Genomic DNA, 18,782 nt, shown 5'->3' with positions numbered 1-18,782 from the left:
CTGATTCTTGTTAATACTGATAAAAACAACCACACCTGCATTAATGTACATTTATTATATAACGACCAGTCTCGTTCAGTGTTCATCGTCGGGTCACACTGTGTAAAGTCTTTACAACAAACGCTTGCACAATTGTGCTAATATCACAACAAGAAGTCTAATTGTCTGTAACGGTCCGTAAGACAATTACATATCTTGAGCCATGACGCTGGCACAATTCTGTGAGGATTTGTTATGAAAACTGTTGGCAGTGTCTGCTGAGGATGTTCATTGAACGAAACCGAATATGGCATAATAAATGTGCAATAATACTGTTATAGTGGTCCAAATTAATAGTAAGATAAGCCTCACTTCTGGCTGTTATAAGTGTCTACCCTGTCAACAGAGAGACCTGTACTAGGAAACAGATTTTCAGGGATAGTGTTGCAAGTACTTGCCAATTTCCTGCAAGACATACAAAGTGAACGCTCCTTCACAGTTACAATTTAATGATTTAGTACAGTTTTCTGTTACCATTTGCAAAAATTAAATCACAAGAAAGATTTCTTAATTCTTAGAGTATGTGAAATAAAGAATTATTCTGGTTATATGGTAGCCAAATGACGAAGTTCTGAGTAAGGTGCTGATCTCTCCCATGCCTCAAATACCGTTACAGATCGTAACCAGAAATAAGTAAGAAATACTTAGTGACGTACATACCAATGGAATTTTTATGCGTAAACACATTAGCGCCAATTCAGATAGAAATCTGCAGGCAGGTTGAAGTTGTATGCTGAGAGACCAAGTTTCTGCATCCGGGTAGGACAGAGATCACTGGACGATTATAAGCCTGACACAAGCCACTAGAGAACCCATAAATACAGAATTCTCGTGACCTCTTTGCTCTTAGAATCGCGAAGGATGAGGATGTGGCCGGCGCCAGAACGTTGTCGTAACCTGTGGAAGATGCAATGAAAATAAAATGCTCAGCCACCGAAGATTTGTTCGGCTGAAGAATATTTGAGTCACGTGGTTTTGACGTATCGACGAATAGGCAAGCGTTCTGATTCAGAAGTCATTCACGGATTCGCCTTGACAAATGCTGAGAGGTTCTCAGCCGAAATGCCGAAAGAGGAAGTTACCGTGTCCTGAATACACTACTGAAAATACAAATGTGCAGTAGGTCAGAAAACTGAAAAAATTTTGAACTTGTCAACCGCAATCATCAAGGAGTCCTGTGCATGCGAACCAGTTCTCATTTTGGTTGTTTCTGCTGCTTCTCCTCTTACTAGCCGCTAGCACGTGTGGACACCGGGTAGACAATGATTTAAGTAGCCTCCTACGTCCACAGACGAGCCCCAGCCCAGCACAGAAACAAAAATATTGAATAATGTGGTTTGTTCTTCCAACTGCGCGTAGAGGTGCAGTCGTTAGCGCGCTGGAGTCGCATTCGGGACGACGACAGTTCAAATCCGCATCCGGCCATCCTGATTTGATTTTTCCGTGATTTGTTTAAATCGCTCCACGCAAACGCCGAGATGGTTTCTTTGAAAGGGTACGACCGATTTCCTTCCCTGTCCTCGGAACATTCCGAGCTTGTGTCCCGTCTCTAATGACCTTCATGTCAATGAGACCTTAAACCCTAATCTTCCTTCCTTTTTCTTCTTTCATACTTCTGAGCCTACTGTATGGCATGAAGATAATCACTCTATTAGGTCCTACATTTGCATCCAACCAACAAACAATCATTGCAACTATGATCTGAATTGAAGTGCACTTGAAATGTACATTATTTACGAGGATGGGAACTTTAATAGTGGCAACTATTTATTTACGCCTCGTACAAAATAGATACGTGTTTCAAAGAGTTACTGACCTTCAGAGTTGTCACCAGCTTTGTGTATAATCCGTTGCCAGCGACGTGGAAGTCGTAGGATACTCTTAACAGTGCCAGTTGTGTTGACAGTTCGAGTGGCACGGTGTATTGCCCGACGAATTTGTAGCAGTTCTGAAGCGAATGCCTTGAAGTGTTTTCTTCAGTTTAGAAATCGAGTTGAACTCACTAGGGCTTAAGTCAGGGGAGTGCAGTAGGTGGTATAGCACTTAGCAGCGCCATCAGTGAAACAAATCAGTAACAGCTTGCAGTGTACATGCTTGAGCATTGTCCTGCAAAATGATGGTCAGCAGATAGTGTCATCACTTCTGTCTCTATGCTGTTCATTTTTGGAACACAACCTACGACCAGCTTAGAGACAGAAGTGATGACACTTTCTGCAGGATCTGACCGCCATTTTGCAGGACAATGTTGAAGCACGTACAGTGCAAGCTATTACTGATTTGTTTCACTGATGGAGCTGCTGAGTGCTATACCACCTATTGCACTCCTCTGACTTAGGCCCTCGTGAGTTCAGCTCAACTTCTCAACTGAAGGAAACACTTCGCAGCATTCGCTTCAGAACTGCTACAGATTGGTCGGGTAATAGACCGCTGCCGCTCTGTCAACACAGCTGGCACTGCTAAGAGTATCCTACGACTTCCACATCGCTGGCAACGGGTTATACACAATGCTGGTGACTATTTTGAAGGTCAGTAAAACTTTGAAACACGTATCTATTTTGTACGAGCTGTAAATAAATAGTTGCCACTATTAAAGTTCCAACCCTCGTATATGTTACACTTTTCTTTCGGTGTCTCTCCTGCCAATGATTTAGCATCTGCTCCAACTACTACAACGGTAGTAACCTTTAGACGTAGCTATCACAGTATGTAGCTCGTAACAAATGTAATTAGCAATGCTGAAGTAAAGTACACTGCTTGATTCAATGGACGTGGGTAGGTGTAACACATGGCGCTGCATATTTGTTGCTGTGCTACGGAAATCGTACGTCTACGGCCGAGGATTCCTGTTTTGACTATTACCCTTATAGTGGCGTCTATAGGTCTCTGCAGTTTAGATAAAGCGCTGTGCTCTTTTCTGTTTGAGACACTTACAGTGCTAAACGAAAATGTGGTGGTAGATATCTTCTTTAACAAAAGCATTTCATTAAGAGAACCATACTATACTTTTGCATAAGTTGGGACATCATGGAATTGCAGGTAAACTTGAACAGTGGATTATTTCATGTCTAAATAAAATGTAAACATTGCGTTTGGTCTGGGTGGACGTCACAACACATCCGTTCAAGTTGATCGTTGATTCCTTGACTCAGCCCTCTGACCGAACACGCTGAGCTACCGTGCCGTCCTTTATGATTGACATTCTGTCGCGCTGACCACTCAGCTACCGGAGGCGGACTATTTCACGTCTAGAAAATAGGGAATTGAGGTGCTGTAAGTGGGGATTATGCAGGTCTTCATTCCGATCCCATTTTTTTAAATATACATCAAATACCTATCTCTAAAATAGCAAATGACTGAAAAAATTGCCGGCCGAAGTGGCCGAGCGGTTCTAGGCGCTACAGTCTGGAACCGCGCGACCGCTACGGTCGCAGGTTCGAATCCTGCCTCGGGCATGGATGTGTGTGATGTCCTTAGGTTAGTTAGGTTTAAGTAGTTCTAAGTTCTAGGGGACTGATGACCTCAGAAGTTAAGTCCCATAGTGCTCAGAGCCATTTGAACCATTTTGAACTGAAAAAATTCTAATTGATGATGGCAGAAATGGCATTATGAAAAATGTGGAATGTAGTGTAAATGGTTTAGCGAGTAGGGTCGTGGAGAGCACTAGATTGAGGATTATAGACAACGTTTTGACGCTTAACTGCAATAAAACACACAGTTCTTCACTCAGGGCTCTTGTAGAAGTGAAATTTTACTGACACAAAGTGATCGAATAATCAGTGAATTCAAGCATTTTAAATTCTTAGAACTGAAGATAAGTTAAAATCTGTCCTGAAAGCTTCACATTCGGGATCTTGTGCAGAAATAAAATGCTACTATACGATAAGAATAATTTTTAGTGAGAGTGAAGCGTGAAATCGTATTGAATTACGTACTTTCCTTCTGTTGCGTTCTTGGGCATGATATTTTTGGGCAAGTCAGAACGATTTGCGATGTCAGTTCCAGTTCATCATGCAGGGCATATTTCAAGAGTGTCGTACTTTCAAGTCTGGCATCCTCGTACCATCGGAATTTCCACCAGAAGTGAATTAGACAGACCAAAGGAAATAATATATCTGGATGCCTGCTCCGTAACTGGAAGTCTGTGTCTTCCGTGTCACTTTCTTAATCAAGGCGTTAAACAGAACAGGCTATCGATTGCTTCGAGGGACTGAGCTACGTTTGTCAGAAAGAGTCCGACAATGACTGTTGGGAACAAGAAGCCACCAGTGCTCTCCAGGGCAAGGAGCTAGTTGAGGTGGTTCACCGTTGCCTTCATCCGTCTCGCATTGTGAATATGTTTATCGTGTGGATGGCGGTGATTAGTTCGTGCAGTGTAGTATTGTGTGTGTATTGTCATGAATGAGGGTGGAATGAAAATAAGGGGAAGGGTGAAACCAGGTGTGCTGCACGGCCTACTCCTCACGAATAGCACCCAGGGGCACAGAATAGCAAGCTTAACGTCTCCATCCGATCAACGAATCAAGTCCAAGAGCTTCACGTGCGCTCGTTCCACAACACAGTCCAAGGTTTAGGATTTAAAATATAGCACTGGCGCACGATGTGGCAATCCTGAACTACACTACGCAGCCTCTACCCCGCCCTCCCCCCCCCCCCCCCCTCCACCAATCAATTTTTCTCTACAATGAAACAATTCTAAAGAAAATTCCTTGTCTACAGAGTTCTGTCTGGACTGCATTGGGGTGAAGTGACGTCATAATAGTGTTGCGTTAAACACATCAGCTACGAATCCTGTTCCTATAGCAATCAAGCAGTTTTAATAAAGTACGTGTGTGTAGGGAGGATGAAGTACCGAGTCAGTTAGCTACATATTCCGTAAATCAATTGAACGATGCTGTTATCAGAACGAAACGATGCACTTTACATTAAATATAGTGTGTTCATTAATGCTAACACTAATATATATTACTGGCTGCCAGTTTTTAAGCAGAAATTCGTGAATATAATTGAAGGAGTTCTTCAGGGGAAACGATTTTACATTAAACTCAAAACTTGCTTCACTATCTGTCAGACATTTAATGTTATTGGGTAAATGATAAAAAATTTTTCGTTTGTGCATATTGAACTCCTTTCTGAGCCACGGACAGCTTTAATAATGGTTATTAAAGGTAATTTTTTCCTGTTTTTCTTTGTTCTTCTCAAAATGTGATGGACTATTTATGACGGATTTCATTAGCGAATATACCTATTGCGACGGCGCAATTAAAATGCCTAACTCCTTGTAGAGATACCTACATGACATCGGTAGGCGAATACCACGTGTTATTCTTATTGCTCGTTTTTGTGTAATCAATAAATTTTTTCTAAGTGATGAGTTGCCCCGGTAATTATTCTGTAAGACGTTATTGAGTGGAAACGTGCAGGATACGTCAGGTAGTTGATACGTTTGTTTCCAAGATTAGCAGTTATACGAAGACCAAAAGTAGGTGAACTTAATTGTTTGAGAAACTCAGTAATATGCTTTTTCAAGTTGTTTCTGGCATGGCCTGAATTATTCAGCACAATCTTTTGCATTATGTTTCTTAAGTAGGATTCAGACTAGCTGTGTGTAAAACCATCAACTCCATAAAATTTGTGTTTTTCCTAAGAGATTAATATGATCTACACAATTAAACACCTTGGAACGATCACAAAAAATACCTGCTGGCGATATATTATTATTTAAGGCTTGTCCTGTTTGATGAATGAATGTATAAATCGCATTCTCAGTCAAGTAGCTCTTCTGGAATCCAAACTGTGAGTGCCTGCAGGAACCAGAATTAAGAATGGTAGTTGCGTCCTCATTCCTCAGTAGGAGTTGGAACCTCATATTTTATAGGAATATAATTAATAAATGGATGGCTGGATGACTTAAGTGGATAACTGTTAGAATACAAATCGGTAGAACAAAAAAGTGCAAAACTCGGCAAAAACCGCATAGGAATTTCACTTTCTTATTCTAAATATCGTGATTCACACCATAACATTTATACAGATATCTAATATGGTCGTGCTACTTGTTTCTAGTGACGCAATTTCATGTGGAATAATGCAAGATAATGCCTTTAACAACGAGAAAGAACCCGATAGTATTTCATTACAAGATTAGTGATGGACATTTTCAGCACGTCACATCCTCTACATATTGGTACTAACAAAAGATAATTCTTGTAAAATGGTGTTACAACTGACATGTTCATGGCTGGTTACGACCTATAGTCAGGGATTTATTTGTGAATAAAAAAGTATTAGGCATACGCTCACCATTCACATTTTGTCAATAATGAATCCGTAGCTCGACACGTTGGATCACCTTCTGCAAGGCCTATTGTGAAAATAATCAAGCTAATGTTGCCCTTGAGGTTAGCATGTTTCCGTGGTTTATTCCTGTTGATACTGTCCTTGACAAAACCACATGAAACAAATTAGGTGCCGAGAGATCCTGCTACATCGGCGTCCAGCTAATGTTTCCAGTACGAGACATGACCCGAACAGGAAACATTTCTTGAAGAAGTGTGATGGTTTGTAGAGCGGTATTGTAGGTTGCAACATCTTTCTGAAACCATAGTTCACTATTTTCCATATCGAATAGTGGTCTTAGAAAAGTGTAACGGTAACGTTCACCATTCACAGCGACAGTCATCCCTCCTGCATTTTCAAAAAAGAAAGGGTCAAACACAAAATGTAACATTATACTAAACCACATTGTATCATGTTGTTCGTGGAGAGATCTCACGTGGTTAATTTCTGGCTGGTTCGTGGTGCGAATGCTGCAGTTCTGTTTACTGACAAAGGTACTGGGATCAAGATAAATTTCTTGTCGCAATTGGGTTGTTCTGCCAATAAGAGAAATTCATTTAAACGTTTCAATCGTTTTGTCAAGTTACTAGGCAAGATTTTTTTGAAAATCTGAATTTTTTAGAAATATGTGATTGATATAGCTGTTAATGTTTTTTGGGTATGCCATGTTCTTGAGATCGATGACGAAGTGACTTTTGGGGACTGTTTGGCTTGAAGCGCGGGTGTTGACAGTGACCGCTACGTTCCACGAGGATTTTCGATGTCCACATCAGAGGCTATCGGCAGTGTCAGAGAACTGATTCACGTGTCTTCTTATGACGTGTTTTGATGGTGCAGTACAAACCATAATTTTTTTATTGTACCCGTTGGGCTTGCACAACATTAAGTCCATGTCTGAAGTACAGTTCAACTATATCAGCCTATTGTTTATTGCTACATCTGTTCATGGTTAATCTCCAATGTCGCAGCAATAACCTGCAACAGACGAAAAGTTTATAATTAATAAATTAAGCGCTTCATTTGAATTTCAAATGGGTACACTATTTTTGGGACACCCTATACAATCTATACAAGAAAACTTAGGGTTGGAGGTAAGTATAGGGCACCTCTAGAGAAAATTACGTACAAGTGGCTAGTGCGACAATTCTAGAATACTGTTCCAGTATTTGGAGTTAGAATCACGTAGGGATGACAATAGACGCCAAATGAATTCAGAGACGCACTTGTAGGATCGTAACAGGATGGCTCAGCTCATATGACAGTGTAAGAGAAATTCTTTGGGAACTTACACCGAGGTGACAAAAGTCGCGGGAAACTTACCAGTATCGTGATGGACCTCCTTTTGTCCAGTGTAGTGCAGCAACTTGACGTAGCATGGACTCAACAAGTCGTTGGAAGTCCCCTGCAGAAATATTGAGCAATGCTGCCTCTATAGTCGTCCATGATTGCGAGAATATTGCCAGCGCAGGATATCTTGCACGAACTGACCTCCCGATTATATCCCATAAATGGTCGATGGTATTCATGTCGGGTGATGTGGGTGTCAAATTATTCGCGCGAACAGTACAGAATGTTCTCGAAATCAATCGCGTCTGTGGCCTGATGACATGGCGCATTGTCATCCATGAAAGTTTCATCGCTCTTTGGGAACTTGGAGTACATGAATGGGTGCAAATGGTCACCATTTAGACGAACTTCAACATTTCTAGTTAATGATGGGCTCAGCTGGACCAAATGACCCTCTCTGTTCCATGTAAACAGAGTGTACACCATTATGCAGCCACCATCAGCTTGCACAGTGCCTTATTGACGACTTGGGACCATGGCTTCGTGGGGTCGGCACTACACTCCAACTGAAATCGGGACTCGTCTGATTAGACCATAGTCACGAGCCCAGGAGAGGCAGCAGGCAATGTTGTGCTGTTAGCAAAGGCACTCGCGTCGGTCGTCTGCTGCCATGGCTCATAAACATCAAATTTCTCCGCACTGTCCTAACGGATACGTTCCCCATACGTTCCACACTGATGTTTTCTGTTGTTTCACCCATCGGTGTTTGCCTGTCACCACTGATAGATCTACGAAAACGCCTCTGCTCTCGGTTGTTAAGTGAAGGCGTCGGCCACTGTATTGTCAGTGTTGAGGGGTAACACCTGAAATTTGGTAGTCTCGCACACTCTTGACGATGTGGATCTCGGAATACTGAATTCCTTAAAGATGTCCGAAATGGAATGTCCCATGCGTCTAGCTCCTACTACTATTCCGGACTCAAAGTCTGTTAATTCCCGTCGTGTGGCCACAGTCACATCGGAAACCTTTTCACGTGAATCACCTGAGTACAAATGACAACTCCGCCAATGCACTGCTCTTTTATACCTTGTGTCTTCGATACTACCGTCATCTGTATATCTGCTTATCCAATGGCTTTTGACACAACAGTGTAATTGAGAATACCTGGCAGAAAGACGTTTTAACTGCTGCATAAATATAGAGAACGTGCACGCGAAAAAGACACTGCAATGATTCTGCTGACGCCATCATACAGTATATGTCGTGTAGGGATCGTGAGTACAAGGTAACAGGGATTAGGGCGCGTGGAGATGCCTCTATTCATTTATTTATCGCTCGCTCAGTACCTGAATGGAATAGGGCGGGGCATCGCTAATTTTGACGAGAGGTACCGTCCGCTGTACATTGTAGAGAGGTATGCGGAATACGTACTGGGCGTTTAGGAAAAGTGTCACATATTCCTGCAGGAGATAGTATTGATCAAGAAAAGTTCCCGTAATTGAATGCCCGGAAACCAATATACGTTGAGATATGGGGCCACTCTGTTCTCTTATCCCCATCTGTTACGTAGAAGTAGACACTGTAGGCAGTGCGCATGTGGTTACCTCGCATTCTGACACAACCTTCAGACCTTCTTTCCAGTGAGTCACTTACTCTTTTAGATACACTCGGCTCCATTCGGTCTACGTCATATGCATTGGTCACACACTCCCTTAACGTCTGCACGTGTTTGGCGAGCTGGGCGTAAACCATAGCCAAAAACCCGACGATTTCAGGTCCGGCGAACGGAAAGGCCATGATGCCCTACCTCCTCTGCCCCTGAAACACTGCGATGAGAGACTGTGACAAGATCATTAAGAAAATGGAGCGGTGTCCGTTTTGCGTAAACCACACTCCTTCTGCAAGGGTAACGATTCTAGATCATTGGTAATTCGTCGCGCGGTGGTACACAGAATCTGTTAATTTCTTTGGTAAACGACACTCCTTGTCGTTCTGCAAGGGTAACGATTCCAAATCATTGGGAATACATCGCGCGGTGTTACGCAGCATCTGTTAATTTCTTTGGTGCAATGTATGACCCTTTGAGTTTGTCATCGACAATTTCTTCCAGCGGAAAAATTTCTCACATTGGAACACAGAAACGGTGAATATGCTCGTGTTTAAATGACTCCGACTGAAAAGTAGGGTACCAGCTGCCTCATTCTACCGTCCTCAGCATCTTTAAAAAAAATTTTCTGCTTCGATACAAGCATTTCTCCGCTGGCTTCCTTCTTTTCCCTGCCACAGCAAGGCATGTCACTCATATGAACAGAACTTTGTGAGTCAGTAAAATTTTGATAGTTTACGTATGTGAAATTGAACTAACGCAAAATTAATTTTACAACTCGGACCAGATTTCACCTGCTCCAAAATTTTGTGTTTCAGTGCTATAAAATAGGGTTCTCTCATAACAGAGACACTTTAGAGTATATTTCTCCGTACTACGTCACTTTATAAACTACATTTCCGTCTCACAACTGATTTCATGTGCGTATTTTAGTTGAACAAGTAGGGTAACTTTGAGCCTCTGTACTCAGAAATGGATAAGATATCCAGAAAATTTTTACTGTTTTTCGATATCGGTATCCTAGGAATGTACTTAAAAATTACAGCGATTTGTGCTGTGCATAGCCGTCTTGGAATCCACAGCTCGGTTTTGCTACGAAAGAATGATAAAAAAATCTTTTTTTCGGGTTTGCTGAGGCACTAATGATGCCCATGAAATAACGGTGCCATCATAAGCCTCTTAATGAGCACAGTAGATCACATCAAATGCAAAAAGAACCAAATGATTTGCTCAGTTTGCCTAAGCGGGAGGAAGTTTGTAATGTTCATACGTTGACCGTGTATGTGGGAGAGTGACATTAGGACGATCCGTTTGTTGGCTTTACAAATGGCCCCTAGCCCAAGGGCTATAAGATAAGAAAATGTTCAAATGTGTGTGAAATCTTATGGGACTTAACTCATAAGGTCATCAGTCCCCAATCTTACACACTACTTAACCTAAATTATCCTAAGGACAAACACACACACCAATGCCCGAGGGAGGACTCGAACCTCCGGCGGGACCAGCCGCTATAAAATGAGACCTTACTTTTCTGTCACCAATACAACCCAAGGTTGCTGTAACGCACAGCGTTTTGGAACAGATTAGGTAGCGCATGCTGTCGTGTGCGTACCAATACTGATGGCTCAGCTCCATGACTGCTCGACGATTTGAAACTGATCATATGCATGTTTTGTGGTAGTTTACTCTGACATCTTTAATGACGGCCTACACCACCGAATGCTCACGAGCAAGACGGCCCATATCTCAACAGTCATTGGTTTCGATGTAAATAATTACAGGAACTTTTGATCTACCTCCTGTAGAAGTACTTGACCCATTTTGGAACATGCTGTATGTAAAAGTAGATTTTTCTACAGCAGACTCCGATTTGGTGAATGACTGGCCTGTTTCCCAAGAGGTTCAGGTACAGATTGGGGTATCACTTTCCCATTTCTCTCAAGGTGGTGCTGCAGGAAGTGTGAGAAGCCGACGCACTGCAGCTGATGTGGGGAAACAAAGTCAAATCAGGTTTTGGCTCTGGGTGGGACTGCAGAGGCTCGGCGTCTGCAGGTCTGCCCGGGTTATTCCGGCAGCGGCGGGGTCTAGGCGCTGTCACATCTCGCCTGCAAGAGCGCGGCCGCGGAGACAATGGAGAATAGGCGAACGAAACGGAACGGTCAGGCGTAAGAAAAGGTGCAGTGAGCGTGGCGCGCCCGTTGGCGGTCCCACGGCTGCAGCCACAATAGCGCACAATGCGGCCTGCGCGCCAAGAGCTGCCTAATCACGCCGCCGCCGGACGCCATTTCTCTCGCGTCGCGGAGACAATGCCCCCAGCACAGCCGCCGCCGCCTCGCGGTTCGCCATCCTCGACCACACCACTTAATCGCAAGGCCTTATCTCAGTCATCGTCATTTCAGTTTTCAAACTGTAGCAGCAGCAGTTTTTGCAGAGTAATTACGGGAGTTCAGGTCCTCCTGTCACGCAAACAACTATCACAGACAAGGATAACTTTGTCACATTTTTTGCTTTTGCCTGTTTTGTTACCTAATAATGCAAAAAAAATTGAAACCATCCTAAAATATTAGTCTTGATATCTAGTTTTGCAATACGTGGACAGACGACAACTTATTTTGTATTTATGCAAAAAAAAAGAAAAACACATTTAGCAAAGTTACCTGACCAGTTTTGCCAGCTGTGTCAAAATCAGGAGAAATCCGCAAAAAATTACACAAAAGTTAAATCATTGAAAACAATTTACACATTAGTATTAAACATCGTAATATGAAGATAGTTACAAATAAAACTAAGCAGAAAGGTACAAGCATCGGAGGTGAGGTGAGGTTATCATCTGGGGTGTCCCAGGGAAGTATGGTACGTCCGCTGTTGTTTTCTATCTACATAAATGACCTTTTGGATGGGGTGGATAGCAATGTGCGGCTGTTTGCTGATGATGCTGTGGTGTATGGGAAGGTGTCGTCGTTGAGTGACTGTAGGAGGATACAAGATGACCTGGACAGGATTTGTGATTGGTGTAAAGAATGGCAGCGAACTCTAAATATAGATAAATGTAAATTAATGCAGATGAATAGGAAAAAGAATCCCGTAATGTCTGAATACTCCATTAGTAGTGTAGCGCTTGACACAGTCACGTCGATTAAATATTTATGCGTAACATTGCAGAGCGATATGAAGTGGGACAAGCATGGAATGGCAGTTGTGGGGAAGGCGGATAGTCGTCTTCGGTTCCTTGGTAGAATTTTGGAAAGATGTGGTTCATCTGTAAAGGAGACCGCTTATAAAACACTAATACGACCTATTCTTGAGTACTGCTCGAGCGTTTGGGATCCTTATCAGGTCGGATTGAGGGAGGACATAGAAGCAATTCAGAAGCGGGCTGCTAGATTTGTTACTGGTAGGTTTGATCATCACGCGAGAGTTACGGAAATGCTTCAGGAACTCGGGTGGGAGTCTCTGGCTGAAAAGAGGCATTCTTTTCGTGAATCGCTACTGAGGAAATTTAGAGAACCAGCAGTTGAGGCTGACTGCAGTACAATTTTACTGCCGCCAACTTATATTTCGCGGAAAGACCACAAAGATAAGATAAGAGAGATTAGGGCTCGTACAGAGGCATATAGGCAGTCATTTTTCCCTCGTTCTGTTTGGGAGTGGAACAAGGAGAGAAGATGCTAATTGTGGTACGAGGCCGGCCACGGTGGCCAAGCGGTTGTAGGCGCTTCAGTCCGGAACCGCGCAACTGCTACGGTCGAAGGTTCGAATCCTGCTTCGGGCATGGATGTGTGTGATGTCCTTAGGTTAGTTAGGTTTAAGTAGTTCTAAGTTCTAGGGGGCTGATGACCTCAGATGTTAAGCCCCATAGTGCTCAGAGCCATTTGAACCATTTTATGGTACGATGTACCCTCCGCCACGCACCGTATAGTGTATTGCGGAGTATGTATGTAGATGTAGATGTAGAAGCAAAAATTCAAAATTTCAAAGTTATCATCACCAAAGATTTTGATTGTAAGTCCTATTAATTACGTTCGCAATGTGTTTTACAGTCAAGGAAGCTTCATCTGACACGTCTGGAAAATAAAAACGGTTCCCTCTTATTGCATGAAAATACACCTCGAACTCGTCGTCTCCGAAGAACTGAGTAAGTCTGCGAAGAAAATGCTTAACACTTTCTTTTGTGATGAATTTTACAACAAACAAACATTCCAAGCTCTAGATGAGCAACATCCTAGGTCACTGTGGCTTTCATTTCATTAATTTCACAAATGACTGAAGTACGATCGTCTTCACAGCAAAAACTTTTACATCTGCACGCTCCCGGTTTTGTTCTAATGAGCCTTGGCGTTTTGACGGTCTGTACAGAGACCCAAAAACGCTCGGTTAAACACTTTGGTGAAGCAGCCGCATAACACGGTCACCAGAAATCCCTCTGACACCAGTAATCTTGTTTTAGTTAATGAACCAAACGCCTTGTAAGATCACAGGACACTTACGTCTTCTTTTATTTGAGTTTGAGGTGTTGAATATATTTGTTCTGGACTGGGATTCGAATTCGGATCTTCCCATCCGCGGCATTTAATCCATTCTTGACGATGCAATCATTTCCTTGTTTGCTAAAGATTCCTAACTCCTCAAGGCCTCCAAGCAAGGTTCATACTTACATTATAATCCTCGTATAGGACAAAAGTTTTTATTATGTCTTTTCAAGCCAACTGTTGGTTCAAAAATGTTCAAATGTGTGTGAAATCTTATGGGACTTAACTGCTAAGGTCATTAGTCCCCAAGCGTACACACTACTTAACCTAAATTATCCTAAGGACAAACACACACACACATGCTGGAGGGAGGACTCGAACTCCGCCGAGACCAGCCGCACAGTAACTGTTGATGGAAAAAAGGATTTTTTAACGACTTTCCATGCGTTAAAAGCAATAAAGGCATCTTTAGGTTTCGACTACCTGTGAAACACAGAACTTTTCGTGACACCATTTCAGGCTGAAACACGCCATTCCTAAGTACAAGTGAAAAAGCGTTCGATAGTTAACGTCTCTTTGTGTGTAGTGAACGACGATGTGTCCATGATTTGATTCCCGTCAGTGTTGAACTCTTCGTAACGTTATTTCTAGTTCAAACGTGTACACGTCTCACTACTGGTGAAAGAAACTGTGTCTGAAGTCCACTTGTAGCAAGAAAACAGCGGCGGCAGCTACTAGGTTCGAATCTCGGGAGGGCAAAATAATTCGTTTGTATCGTCATTTCAGTTTCAGACATCTCGCCATTCCTGAGAAAATTCGATGTTTGACATTTGATTCTGTTTAGTTAACGATGCGTTTCGGTGCTGGGTTCGAAACCTCGCCCAACAGTAAACTTGATGTACGTTTGCAGACTTTCGTCGCCGTTGTCACTGAAGGTAAAATCTTGTGAGTTATTGGACTGCGTCATGTTTCTTCTAAATCATCGACGATTCGAAACCTCTGCTGGGAGATCTTATGGTGTCCAATGTGGACTGAACTTTACGTCACGTCACTTCAAGTTTTTTGCTTATGATGAAACTATATTTAGTGAAGCCTTACAGCGGTCTTAAGGTAATTTATTAAATAAAATTTTTTCAATGTAAAAAAATTTTTGATGCCTGAAGTGCAATTTTAGTTGTACAATGAAAACTGCGTCTAGGTATTATAAGATTTTTTTACATTCGATTTTTTTATTTGAGAAAATACGGTTTCTTAAATAAAAAAATTTTCGTGCTTGGTTGACAAGAACAATAATTGCCGGATAGGAGTCCTAGTTTAGTACGTGAATTTTCGTCGTGTACGCGGGGCGTTCAGTAAGTGATATAACACTTTTTCTGGGCTATTTAGGTCGAAAAAATAATTTGTTCTTGAACGTGATGGAATGTTCCCGCTTCAGCCCCCGTAGTTTCATGAAGTTGCTGTAAATGGTGGCGCTATACGTTGCCTTCAAAATTGTATCTGTAACGGAGGTGCGTTATAGACAGAGAGCTATCATTGACTTTCTTTTGGCTGGAAATCAGAACGTCGCAGACATTCATAGGAGCTTGCAGAATGTATACAGAGAGCTGGCAGTGAACAAAAGCACGGTGAGTCGTTGGGCGAGGCGTCTGTTATCATCGCAGCGAGGTCGCGCAGACCTTCCCCATCTCTCGCGTGCCGGCCGGCCGCACACAGTTGCGACTCTTGTAGTGTTGGAACGGGCGGACACTCTCATTCGAGGTGATCGGAGGGTCACACTCGCACACCTCGCTGCACAACTGGACGTCCCTGCTGATAGGCTGACACAATCGTCCACCAGTTGGGGTACTCAAAGGTGTGCGCCAGCTGGGTTCCTTGCCGCCTAACAGAAGACCATAAAGAGCAACGAAGGACCGTCTGTGCGGAATTGCCTGCACATTACGAGGCTGATCGTCAAAATTTTTTCTGGCACATTATCACAGGCGATGAAATATGCGTCCATCTCTTCGAACCGGAAACAAGACGACAATCCACGGAGTGGCGCCACAGCACATCTTCTCCGAAGAAAAAGTTAAAAGCTACACCCTGATCCGCTACAGCCATGGGGACGGTGTTCTGGGGCTTTGAAGGGTTTATTCTCTTTGATGTCCTCACTCATGGAGCAACGATCAGACGCTGGCTCCGACGCCGACCATTAGAATGGTACCAAACGGGCATAAAAGTCATCCCAGTAAAGTGGCGTATGACCTTCGCATTGAATGGAGGTTATGTTGAAAAATAGGATTTCGTAACCAAAAGAGTGTAGTATGATGTGGAGTATTGCAATCCTGAATAAAACCAACCTGGTCTCAGAAACAAATATGTGTTGCATTACTTACTGAACTCCCCACAGGTTCAGATTTAGTAACTGATATAGTTAAAATCAGTCTATTTATACTAAGACCTCGGCGTCCGTGTCTCGGTTACGTACAACAGCTTCGCTTAGTTACAAAGCCTAAATGGGTGCTGGGTTTGAATCCAGTTCGACAGAAAAACAGCTCGTCATGCCCTTTAAAGTTTAAACACATGCACAGCTAGCTGCTCATGGATAATTTCGATTTTTAATGTTACTATGTGATAGCTAACAAGACCAATAGATGACTTTCGAACGGCACATAGATCCATGTCACATCATGAATACAGGGAAATTACTAATGGTAAGTTTTTGATGGTGACAATAGACCGCTTGACGCTGTTAATAATTGGTTAGTTCATTAACCACATTATACAAAACCACTTACCAAGTAAATGATGGTTAATAGCCGGCCGGAGTGGCCGAGCTGTTCTAGGCGCTTCAGTCTGGAACCGCGTGACCGCTACGGTCGCAGGTTCGAATCCTGCCTCGGGCATGGATGTGTGTGATGTTCTTAGGTTAGTTAGGTTTAAGTAGTTCTAAGTTCTAGGGGACTGATGACCTCAGATGTTAAGTCCCATAGTGCTCAGAGCCATTTGAACCATTTTTGATGGTTAATAGGTATTTGGAAAAAATACTTGGAATTATCATAGAATTTTTATTCTTCAGACATTCTCGAAAAATCTCTTATTCGCAAACGAATTTAGTTTTGAGTGGGGATTACTGAACGATAAAGTGGTAGAGTTACGGGAATTTGTTGTCTCAGATGCTAGTCAGAATGGTAACATTTTAGAAACCTCACTCGTTGCAATAAATTAGAGTTTAGAAGCGTTAAGGACTGTCTTTTCTGTAATAATCGGTTTTCTTTGTAGTATCGTGGTATTTCATTACATCAGGAGAAACTGCCATACAGAGCATTGTTCTCTGATGGTCACTTGTGATACCCATTTTGTATAGTCAAACGGCTGTACCCTGTGATACCCAGCGACCGTACCAAGTGATTAGAAGAGCTGCATGACAGTTACGCTATGTGGGCTGCAGGCAGATTAGGCAGAACGCAGTTCAGCTTGTCCGGATACTTTCGAGCATGACAGTACATTGCCGGATATCGGAGGTCATTGATGTTTCATTTCACATATTTTATCAATAATATATTTGAGCTAAAATGTACCGTAATCTTTGCACAATGCACAGCCCAGTCTTCAGCGAACGTTTCGCCGTCATTTCTGCATGGAGAGCGATAGTTTTAAGCTCGTACATGTCACATGTTTCAAACGAATAAATGGTGCCTTCATGTTACGTGTCTAGAAGATAGTAGTACATTCCAGATGTTCTAGACAGAATCATGGAATTTCATCCTAAAGCTTATGTGGCTAGGAAACATATGATTAAAGTATATCTTATCCAACGTAAAAGTATTGAGCTTTTCCCTAAATGAATAGCTGTCGTGAAACTTCAGCTCTTCCCTCAAACGTCTTGCATCGTTAAACCGCGCTCGTTCGATATTCTTATTACACCGAACTTTGGTACAGGAGCATCCCGAAACTTCAATGAAAAAAGAAATTTACCACCTTCTTTCACTGGTTATGAGTGTACCTCCCGCTGAGGCACAACTTCAGTAGAGACTGAAAAGGAAATAATACTATTTTATCGGATTAGTCTGTCTACAGTCTTAGACCCTGTACGAATTGCTGGAGTAAGTTCGTTTACTTTTATTTGTACACTTACCGTGAGCACGGTATGAAGGTCGCCATACTCAACAATCCTATCAGTATTATTGACAATGTTGTTAACTAAATTCCCTGCCCAGTGTCGTGCGTATTTGGCATCTGCATTTATACGACCCTAATTGCAATTGTTCTTAAATACACAATATTTTATTCTTTGATGCCAACTTAATGCATTTTTATTGTTTTTTTTTTGTATTCAGTTCGTTTGCAGATACATGTTACTCGTTAAGTCATTCGAACTCGTAGCCTTTCATTGGAGGAATCTCAAATCAACCTTAAAACGTAACTTGTTTACGTGAATGTGTACCCAAAGTTTCTCTCTTATTCAACCATAAACCTTCAGCTAGTGCAGCTAATAGCTAGTAATTGTGCAAATATAATTTTCAATTACGATTCAGTGGGGTAACGAATCACTGAGCCGATCTGGAACATCCATTAAGATGCTAGACAGAATAGTAGGGCGCATTTTGTAAAATGTTGAAACCCCATAACGATTGCTGAATGAACAGTCTTATACAGCATATACGATCGGTTTCAGAACTCTAAAAATTCCATCATCTGGTGTAATCTGTAGTAATGATAAAATTGTGTTACTATTGGAGGGGATCGTCAAGTTTAAAAACATGACAGATAAGGAATATATTGCTAAAATTTTTAAACATAGGACAAGAGAGTGAACAGGACGTTACTTACAAATAAAATCACTTAACCATCCGAACTCAACCTCACCCCAAAGTTATCATGGAACAGGAGTTCCGTTTCAAAAGAGTGAAAAAGGGGGGGGGGGTTGTAGAAAAATCCAAAAAACCGCATCACGACCGGACACAGAAAGTCTACAGAAACATAAAACATGTAAGGTGCAATAAAGAAGGGAAGAGAAAATATATGTTGTGTGGAATTACTTACATAAATTCCATAAAAACTGT

The sequence above is a fragment of the Schistocerca cancellata genome, chromosome 8 (assembly GCF_023864275.1).
Source record: "Schistocerca cancellata isolate TAMUIC-IGC-003103 chromosome 8, iqSchCanc2.1, whole genome shotgun sequence".
Taxonomy (NCBI): Eukaryota; Metazoa; Arthropoda; class Insecta; order Orthoptera; family Acrididae; genus Schistocerca; species Schistocerca cancellata.
The sequence above is the reverse complement of the archived record's forward strand: the minus strand, read 5'-3'. Positions refer to the sequence as shown.